We start from the raw sequence: 11,026 nt of genomic DNA, 5'->3' as shown, positions 1-11,026 counted from the left end.
AAAAGAGCAAAAACAAAGCTAAGAAATTCGCAAGGAAATTTCCGACAATAAAAGGCAATCTAATAAAATTAAATAGAAATATTTTAAGTTTGAGGAATAGCCTCAAAGTTATAAAAATATTTTGAAGATAAGAAATAGTCTCGGAGCAATAAAATATTTTGAAAGTGAAGCATAGCTTCGGAGTTGTGTGTATGTGCATGACAAAATAAATAAACAATTAATTAAACAGTTAAATAAGTACTTAATCTATCAAGTAATTACTTAAGCTGTAAACAATCAAATAGAACACATCATGTAAACAAATAAGCACGTATGGGGCTCCTAAGCATGTTACTAAGGCACCACTAACAGCCTATCTTAAACATTCGACTCTGATACCAATCTGTCACACCCCAACCTAAGGCGGAAATGTCGGTGCGTGAGCTAATTGCTCACAGCTCTTAAGGTACTAACATGAAACAATAAAGGCGACATTATCTATTAAATTTAATTAAATAAAACAATTACAGTTAAACACATCAAGAATAAGGAAATTACAAAAATGATCAATTAAGTTTGTATCCTAAAAGACATCTCTATGTGATCTTCATCTTGCTAAACAATCAAGCTGATAACCTGCAAATGCATATAAAATATATTATTATCAACAGCACATGTTGAGTGAGTACAACACCAGTTTAAAACACAACGGTAATTATATATGATAATTAAAGAAAGACGCAAACTGTTCATGTGAGAATAAACAGTTAAACCATAGCATATAAAACAACCAATCAAACCATAAATAAAGGGCTAAACCGTTGCCATGCGAATGGGCACTGGTTACCAAAAATGAGATGTCGGTGAAACCATTGTCAATGCGCCAGACGTTGGCCACTACGACGGTCGTATGATCATATTAGACTGAGAATATGTTGGACCTCTCCGAATGCGATTCAAATAAAGCAAGTAAGCAAATAGCAAGTTAGGCATAAACTGATATACACGCAAAGATTAAACAGTTGCGGTTTTGTATACTAGATAAATAGATAAATACTGTAAATACGCATAAGTTCCCAAAAGAATTTAAAATAAGTAAAAAGGGGAGTGATTACTCACCTGATCGGATAAATCCTTCGGGATACACCGACAAGGATTCTTATTAATGGAGAACGACGGTATAGAACTTGACAACCAGACGCGTTCACGAACCCATATCAGAAGGCCTCGTTAATGGAATTCATTATGGGGCTTATGTTGGCGATGACATGAGGATGGTGTGTGTTTGATTAATTGAATTATGATGAGGCTTAGATAGTGTATAAAAGGATTATATACGGTTGTTTATAATCGTTAATACATATTAATATGACTTCGTTTTCCTTAATTAAAAGGGCCGGTGAGCTTTATTAGGCATGTATAACGATTTGCACGAATTAATTCCATGTTTACGATGAGAATTATGGCACAAGATAGCAAAACGGGTCTTTGGATTCGGGTCACGGGTTGAAGATTATGATAATGGATATTAGTTTGCAATATTTGCATATATGACCCTAAAGTTTGAAGGTGAAACACATTTGATTAATAGTTTAAGTTTGGGCTAAAATTGTCATATTTTGAAATTTTAAATATATAAATAACTAAAAGTAATCTTATAACCAGAAATTAACTCGTTAAACGCAACGTAAATTCCTGAACACATAAACGGGTCGGGTAACTATTATTAAAATAATATGTGGAATATCCGAGTTATTACACATGATAAGGTAAACTCTTGAGTGAATTAGATAGTCATCACAACTAACTAGCTAACTAACCTCTCAACTAACACACTAACTAACTCGACAATATTTCTCTAACAAATATAAAAAATATATATAATAAACTGGACGAGTTTGAGTTTAAAAAACTACTCACATGATAGATCACATTTTAGAATAGAATTCAAAATGAGTTGAACTCAAGCTTAGCCAGGCTTTCGATACATGAGAATGAATGATATTTTCCTTCATTATTTGATAACAATATTGATGTTTTAACAAAAAGTCATAATTTTTTCCTACAATAAACTAGAGGTGCACAAATCGGTTTTTTTAAAAAAACCGGTTCGGTTATTAACCGGACCGGTTTTTTTTGGCCCGAAAAAAAACCGGTTCGGTTAATAACCGGACCGGTTATTAACCGGTTTTTGTATGTCAAAACCCTAACCGGTCTAACCGGTTAGGACCGGTTTAGAAACCGGTTAGAACCGGTTAATAACCGGTTAACCGGTTTTTTTTTTAAAATAACCGGTTAATAACCGGTTTTTTTCATAATAACCGGTTTTAAAAAAAACCGGTTTTTCCATTAACCGGTTTGTTAACCGGTTTTGGCTCTACAACTTGTAACCGAAATACGAACCGGCGGTTTGTAAACCGGTCAAACCGGTTTTTAAAAAACCGGTTTCCGGTTTAAACCGGCAAACCGGTTCCCGGACCGGTTTTTTTGACCATCTCTACAATAAACCAACTAAGTATAATCATGAACCCTTTCAAAATCAAACCAAACAATGTCTAAATCAAATCATCTACTTCACACCTTCACACTCACATTGTGTTTAATATCACCCACTTGAAGAATATGCTGACCCAATGCAACTTTCCTGTTACCTTCTTCATCAACCACACTTAACTGCTTGCAAACATCCACTCAACCTCACCACCGATCTCTGCCATGGCCCGAACCGTACCTTCTTGAAATCAATCAGCTCCTTTTGTGGTGCGTTGTAGATCGTTGGTGGAGACGAGAACAGCAACACCGTGTGGCTTCCGGACAACTTTCCCATGTTTGTTAAATTAATATCTACATCAAAATGTAGGTCTTTGCAGACAGGGTCCGCTGCATTGATGGTTTTGCAAGTGGACGAGCGGCATGGAGCTCGGTTTAGTGGGATGGACACGAGTTTGGGTGCTTTTACCAGTTTGTAAGCGTATGAAGTGTAGCTTAGACCGAACCCGAATGGGAAAACGGTTTTGCCTCTATAGAACCTGTAGGTTTGGCCTGGGTGATTTGTGACTCGGTCTGGTCGCATCTTCATGTTGGTCATAGGCACCAAGTTCGCGTATGATCGGGGATACCATGTCGTTGGTAGTCTTCCACCTGAAAATGAACGAAACCGCAATTTGAATACACTTATAAGTAATGTTTTCATAACCAGTCTGGCCACCTTTTACTTCGCTAGTTGGACTGGTTCATTATTCATATGGTTTTGAAAACCATATCAAATCATAAATAATTTAAAATTAATTAAACTTGTAAATATACAATGAATTTCATGTTAAAATGTAATAATACTTTATATTTTTATTTGTGATATTAATAAACCATAGTGATTTAAGTAAATAAAATATGAAGTTATAGTAAATATATTTTTAAATAATAATTTGGAAGAAAAAATTAAGATTAAAATCAGGTCTGACCATCTGCTCCGGTTTCCAGACCGGTTCAGATACAAACAACCGGACAGGTTATGTATTCGGTTCCTGTCCGGTCCAGTTCTGATAACACTCAAGAAAATGAGACGGAAAAAACTTACTTGGATTATACCGACCGAAAATGATATCGGCTAAAGCCGCACCACCCTCTTGACCCGGAAACCCAGCCCACAAAATGCTAGTGATTTTCGGGTCACGTTTCGCAAACTCAACATCCATACCACCTCCCGACATTATAACAAGAATCACGGGCCCTTTAGCGGCTTTAGCAACCTCAGACACAAGAACATCTTGTTGTCCCGGAAGATGAATTTGGGTCCTATCAAGAGCCTCGGCCTCTATTGAAAGATCCGTACCAACAACTAGAACCACCGCGTCTGCGTTAGCAGCCGCATGCTTTGCCTTTCCAAAGTTAACAGTCGACATACACTTCACATCACAACCTTGTTCGTACACGATTTTAGTATAAGCAGAAAGCCCCACTAGAGGAGATGTGTATTTACATGGAACCCCTGCATAGTTGCCAATCATGTTTCGTGTGGCATCCGCGCTGGGACCAATTACTGCTACTGTTTTGTAATCGGGTTTACAGAGCGGTAGCGATCTGAAACTGTTTTTGAGCAACACAATTCCTTGTCTGGCGGCTTCACGGGCTAGATCCTGATGAACACGGGTGCAGACATCTTTCTTGCCTAGTTTCCCGTACATTTGCTTGCTTGGGTGACCATCGAAGAACCCGAGCCTCATAAGTGTAGTGAAGCTGTTCGTGACAGCGCGATCGACTACTGATTGTTTAACTAGCCCCCTCTTGACCGCTAACGCGGTGTAACGCCTTAGTGAGTCGCCACAATTAAGATCCAACCCTGCAAACGTAGACAAAACATTTAGTAGTTCTTAACTAGGAATGGAAAAAATCCAGAACCCGAACATATGATATCGGTGTATTCAGGTATGGGATTGGGTATGAGATTGATAATATAAAATGTAGATTTGGATATGGGTTTGGTATTAGGTGAAATCCGTCTGATTACACAAAAACATATACATATACTTGTTTATATGAACCGTTTGGCATATACATGAAAACTTTTACATGTCATTTTCCCTTGACCCTTATCTACTAATACTTGTTCTAGTATTTTTATCATGAAAAGTAAATAAATTTTGTTATGGGACGTGCTTCTTTAATGATATTATATTATTATTTAAACTTCTATGCTATCACATGAATTCATATTTGTTATTTATATCTTCTTGAAACATACATATATACATATTTCAAACATTTTTTAGTGAAAATGATATTTTAATTTATTTTAGTTGTTATAAACATAAAGGTGGAGTATAAAAGAGTAGAACATTAAGAAAACGAAATGTACTTGAAAATTTCAACGGGATTTTTTTTATATTAATTTTTTTACAAATTAACAAGTATACCTGATCGATATCTAAAGGAATGTATTAATTTTATTCTATTAATATCCACAGCCAACGAGTACTGAGGCGGGTATGGAACACCGCTATAAAATGTGATATGGGACTCGATTACCTATCATGGTCCCAGACCAATATCATTGACATCTCTAGTTTTAACATAATAACATAGAAAATAATCGTGATATAACCTGCATTTAATGCATCTGCTGTAACTTCCTCCGGTGTTTTAGCCCATCGTTGGTCTCTGAACATGATGTGTAGCGAATCGCAGTCGGAACTAATGTATCTACAGTACCAAAAGATACATGTCACAGATTTATAAATTGTGCATACTAAACATAGCATCAGTCACAATCGAAAGTTTACCCGTTTAACTTCCATTGACCACGAACCGTATCTTCCAAAAGCTGTTTATCGGCACAAGTTGGGATGCCGTTAACTTTATTATAAGAACACATAACACTTGCAACATTTCCATCCAAAACACAGCTTTTAAATGGAGGGTTATATGTATCTTCCAAATCTTGCTTTGTTACCTTCAAAACGCAATAACAAGATGACATATTATTATTATTATTATTATTATTATTTGTTGTTGTTGTTGTTGTTGAAGTTACTGTCTAATATGGTGATGACAGTTAATGTCGTTATATTTTAGATAGCGACTACAACAGCAGCTGTAATCATATAATCATAAAAAGTGAACTATTTTTATAACACTAGTTATTTCTAAAAGAAGTCTAGAAAAAATAACATACCAATGCAATAAAATGGTACCGGTCTACGGTAGTCCAATTATCGAGATCATAAGCAGTGAAATGTTTGCAACAAGCTCCGACTTTGAGTCGTTCTTTATTGCCATCCTCTCTTTCTTGTAAACCTCGAACATATGTCGATCCATATCGGCTGGTTAGAAGCGGGTCTTCTCCCGGTGTTTCTTGACCTCTTCCCCATCTCGGGTCTCGAAAGATGTTTACATTCGGTGACCAAAACGTTAGCCCGGCAACACCCGTGTTATACATTGCTCTAGCTTCGGTTGAAACGGCCTATTTGCACACTATAACGATTAGCCATTAACAAAATTAAGCAAGAAATCATAATAAACACCCAAGACTAAAAAACGAAATACCACCTTAAAAAAAGTTTACAATGGACCAACTATATCAAATGAGGGGTCATCTTACCCCACAGTTTTTTCGGTTTTATATGTAACATAGTGTTTCTGTCGATCCTTAAGATTTTTGAACGTCGACCCTTAGAACAACATATATCAATATACATTTTGGATTTTAAAATAAAGTTTCTAATTCAATTAACGTACTATTTCAAAAAAGTTTTTCTAAAATGATAATACGCATGAGCATTGTGTTTTCATGGTAATCTCATTGTACCTCTTAGTCTTACACGTTGCAACGACAAATTATAACTATTTATGTGACCTGACTCGACCAAAACCAAAGTTTTGAACGTCGAATTAAGAAAATCCAAGTATCAAAAAAGACGATCCGTGTACAAAATCTTTTGGGTCCACCACTGGCTACATGGTAACAACGTTACAAAACAAGAAAATCATCAATCACAATCATATATATGTACCTTTCCAATTGTGTAAAATAAAGATTCATTGAATGACGCTGCAGTGAGAATGACTTGTGGGAAGCTAGTGGCTCCAGGGATAATACTACTATTGAACCAAGTGGCGGGTCCCGTGTCCGAAACGCCATGTAACGCCTCCGACCACCACCCATACGACGGTATTCCAAGGCGAGGGATGCTATCGGCTATACTCACGATACTCCCCGCTTTTTCTTGTAATGTCAACCTTTTTACTAAATCATTCACCCGCGTTTTGATATCAAGTTTAGTATTACAAAACACGTATTTTTTCAAGCTCAGGTTTTTGTGTGTTTCACAGGCGTAAATCGGTAGGAATCGCGGTCGTCGTGAATGTGAAACATATGAAGAAAATGGCTAGAAGAGTGGTTTGAAACGCCATGAATGATATGAAGAAAGAGTGATCAAATTGTTGATTTTGAAGAGATATAATGAATGTAACTAGTGTACACTGTCAAAGATTATTAGAATATTTTGAATTATTACACTTTATTTTCTCATTATTGTTGTAATGTTACCGTGAGGCATGATGGTTTGTGGTTGTTATTACTGATTTGGAGCGTGAGGAGATTTAATTGCCTTGCTTTTTTCCAGTAAATGTGGGTTGTGGGTCTGACTAAATCATGTGAAAGACTTATTACAAGTACAAATATAGATGAAATTTGTAACAAATAGATTGTAAATTAAAGTCGTCACACATTTTTATATATTTTTTTGGTTTGGTTATAGTTTGGAATATTCTAAAATGTGTATTGACCCTTGAAATAAAGTATTTTGATGGTACCCTCGAGATCTTAATTAGGTAACTCGAAGACAAACAAGAAGGATTATTTGATTTTCTTGCTGTGATTGTGCAAGTGTTAAAGCAAAGACTCTTGGTTAAAAGTGGAAGAACCATTACAATGTTTAATTGAAAAGAAATAACACTTCGGTTAGAGGGAGTGTTAGTTGGTGATCAGAACGACTGAGTGTTATTCGGTTTTCACTAGCACAAACTCCTTCACCAATAACTTGTATTTATTGTTTTTCCTATATAGTTATTATCCATAGGCGGATTCATTCATGTTTCAGGAGAAGGATAGACCCCACTGAAATTAGCCCATGAAGCTTAATATGTTAGTGATATCCAAGAAAAAATCCACATGCCCCCTAAAGACAAAATTAAGAATGCACCTTGGACTTTAGAAAGCCCAAATGAGAAGCTCTAATTTATCTAACTCGTGTGTTTAGTTTAGTCTAACAAACTGGAAACGAAAAACATCAAATCAATTTCTTGTTTGTTTAAATGAGCTGGCTATAATATCAGCCCTAAATCAATAGTATGCATTAATTATTACTTTTCTGCATATATATATTTTTGATGCACGAGTAAGTGGGTAACTGACGATGGAGTACATAGGTCTATACAACTAAAACTTGCACAAGTGACCTGTATTGACCCGTTACAACCGATTGGTTATATCGAACATATCCCCGCCCCCATCCCCCACCCCACCCCACTGGTGAAAGTTCCTGGATCCGCCATTGTTGTTATCGATGGACAACTTTTAGTAATGATCAGCTACTACTGACAAACCAGGCAACCAAGCCAGATTAGAAGCAATTCCCAAAGGCTTTCAACCTGGTAATCGAATATTCGATCCTCTTTAATTATGTAGGGTAGTGCCCCTATAACCCTTTGGGGACAATGGGTTCGTTAGTGTCAGAAATGAAAATAGTCTAACCCCATTCCTTCCAACTTGCGTCGATACTTACTTAAATCCCCTTTTAGTCTTAAAAAGATTCAACAAATTAAAATGCCTCGATGGTATTAACATTGTATTATATATAATGGAATTAGGTATCTTATCTTAAAAGGAGTTTAGATGGACTTTACCCCATCCACAATAGCTGACCTATAAAAGTTTGTTGAAAAAAAAAAAAACAAAATCAATAGAGATTAAACCAAGAATGAGCAACTAAATGTCTAGACTTGTTATTATACTACATATTAATTTAGAACTTTAGTACAAGTTCGTTATGCACAGGTTTGCTGTTAGGATTGTAACTTGTTGCTTTAGAGTTGTATATTTGGTTCATTTGATTACCATAAGTTGTGACTTCTCTTATGATCTGTGTCTGCTCCACGTATCCATGGTAACTTTACACATGCCTCTTCTTCAGCTATTATGGAAACACAGATTTACATATATCTCATAATCATTTATTATACGGACCACAACTCTTTCTTATACCACCATGTTCTCTCTATATGTATTTCACCCACCGAATTCTCTTTCTATTGTATGAGATATCACCCGCCACTGGTGGCATGCTGTATTTTATATCTTGATGACAGATATCGGAAACCCTAAGCGACTACGACTGTTGCCGAGTTCCATTTTGGCGACAGCGGTGGTGGAGACCTGCGCCAGTCGACCACCAGCCGGCGATGAAGCCGGAGTTCTTGAGTTTATTCCGCATTATTTGTGCTAATAGAGTAGTTTGCAATTGGAGATATCGACAGGGATGTGGTTCTTTTCTGTCAAAACCCCAAAGCAAATTCATGCCTCTACTGTTCAATGTTGATATTTGACTATTGACTTATTAATTTTTGGGAGATTTTGTGCCATTGATGAGCCTATAGAAAAAAGAACATTAAACCGTTTAAACTCTTGTAGATACGTGATTCTGTTGTTGAATTTTATAATAAGGTAATCAGTAGATGTGAAAATGTTGGTTGTTAGTCAAAATCTTTAACCTTGAACTTATTCGAGTGTACAATTGGAAGCTTGAATTAGTTGTCATATATGAATCGTTTATTATTCCTCTGAGTCAGTTGCTTTTATATTCTTTTTGTTTATAATTTAATTTTCTTTAACAAATACTTTGCACAAAGCTATGTATTGAAGTTTGAAATTTACATGTTCTTGAAGATTGTTATTCAGTTGATGCCATCTGGGAAAAAGATCATTCAAATAAGCACGTGGAAGGGGATAAATTGGAAGTGGGGTATCATTGTCATTTTTCTGTTATTTTGTTCATCTCTATTTTGTTAGCAAACATATATATGTTGTTGTGGTGTCTCGAAGAACTTTAATTTAAAGTTATATATTAGATTAAGTTTTTTACTTATTAGTCAGTACAAGGTTTTGTTCTCAAATTTCATGAATGCTTCAACAAGTATATCATCTTATACTACAACATATCAATAAAGTGAATAAGTAGCCTGCCTAAGCTTCTTTTGCAGAAGAGTATTATAATACTGTAACGGGTCACAAGACGTGCCATTAATCATAAGTGCCTGCCTTATTTAGTGGGCATTTTTGAAGAGTTTATACAATATGCGCAGGATCAGTTGATATTTAGTAATTTATGATCAAAATAAAAGATGTTTCACAAGTCTTCTGTCCAACATCACACTTGCAGTTAGCATTGATATTAACATTGGTGTCAAAGTGAAGTGAGTCAGACTTTGGCAAAGGATGAAATGGTTGTTTTAGTTTAAAGTGTTGGTTAGATAGTTTTGATTTTTGTTTAGATTTTATTGCATAATATTTGTAACATAGCAAGATGATAGCACTCTTTCTAAGGCGATGAATGATGAGTGATTGTAGTTCTTGAAGATTGGGTGTCATCGGTTGTTTTGAGTGCTATGTTTGTGTCCACCTAACAAGTCGTTCCCGTTTGTTTTATTTTAATGTGACTTAAAACTCTTCAGGGATATTTATGTCAAGTGCTATGTTTGTGTCGTGTCCACCTAACAAGTCGTGCCCGTTTGTTTTATTTTAATATGGCTTAAAACTCTTCAGGGATATTTATGTCAAGTGTTTGTTTTATTTTAATGTGACTTAAAACTCTTCAGGGATATTTATGTCAAGTGTAAAAAGATACGAACTCATTTTCATTTGTTTGTTTGAGGTTGGTAACAAATTTTTGTGTTGGAAACTAAGAGATAACGAGTTCGGCTAGATGTGAACAAGGATCTTTCTTTGTAAAATCATATTTAACTATGTGGTCTAAACATTCCTTTACGGTCTTCTTAATTTACTCTACAACAGTATTATAGACACAAACCCGCGAAACGCGCGGGTTACAAAACCTAGTAACATCATATTTAACTATGTGGTCTAAACATTCCTTTGCGGTCTTCTTAATTTACTCTACAACAATATTATAGACACAAACCCGCACAATGCGTGGGTTATAAAACCTAGTTATAAACTAAATTATAAACGTTAGCTAAAGTAGAAACATTATCGCACCAAATAGGAAAAATATGATCAGTTTTGGTCCTACTAGTGTCTCATAACGAGCTTCTTAAGGCTGTGTAGTAGGCTTGAGGTTGGGGACGAGGGACGATTTCCGGCGAGAACATCCCCCCCCTCCTCGCGAATTGCTTCCTCTTTTGATTTTATTATTTTATTATTATTATATTCATATGTGAGTGCTATATATATATATATATATGGGCTCAACACCACTACACCCTTAAAACAAAAACCCATCTTTTGCTGACTGGGCGCCACATAACGCAAAAC

At 35.7% G+C, this 11,026-nt stretch overlaps 1 pseudogene; it reads right to left on the bottom strand.

Moving 5' to 3' along the window:
- Window positions 1-2,520: 2,520 nt before the first annotated feature.
- LOC143575548 (beta-xylosidase/alpha-L-arabinofuranosidase 1-like) lies at window positions 2,521-6,021 on the bottom strand (annotated as a pseudogene).
- Between the last annotated feature and the right edge of the window lie 5,005 nt (window positions 6,022-11,026).

The sequence above is a fragment of the Bidens hawaiensis genome, unplaced genomic scaffold, assembly GCF_021521415.1.
Source record: "Bidens hawaiensis isolate Kalapana, Puna unplaced genomic scaffold, B.hawaiensis_p1.1 tig00027536_1, whole genome shotgun sequence".
NCBI lineage: Eukaryota > Viridiplantae > Streptophyta > Magnoliopsida > Asterales > Asteraceae > Bidens > Bidens hawaiensis.
This window is presented reverse-complemented; position numbering and strand designations above follow the sequence as displayed.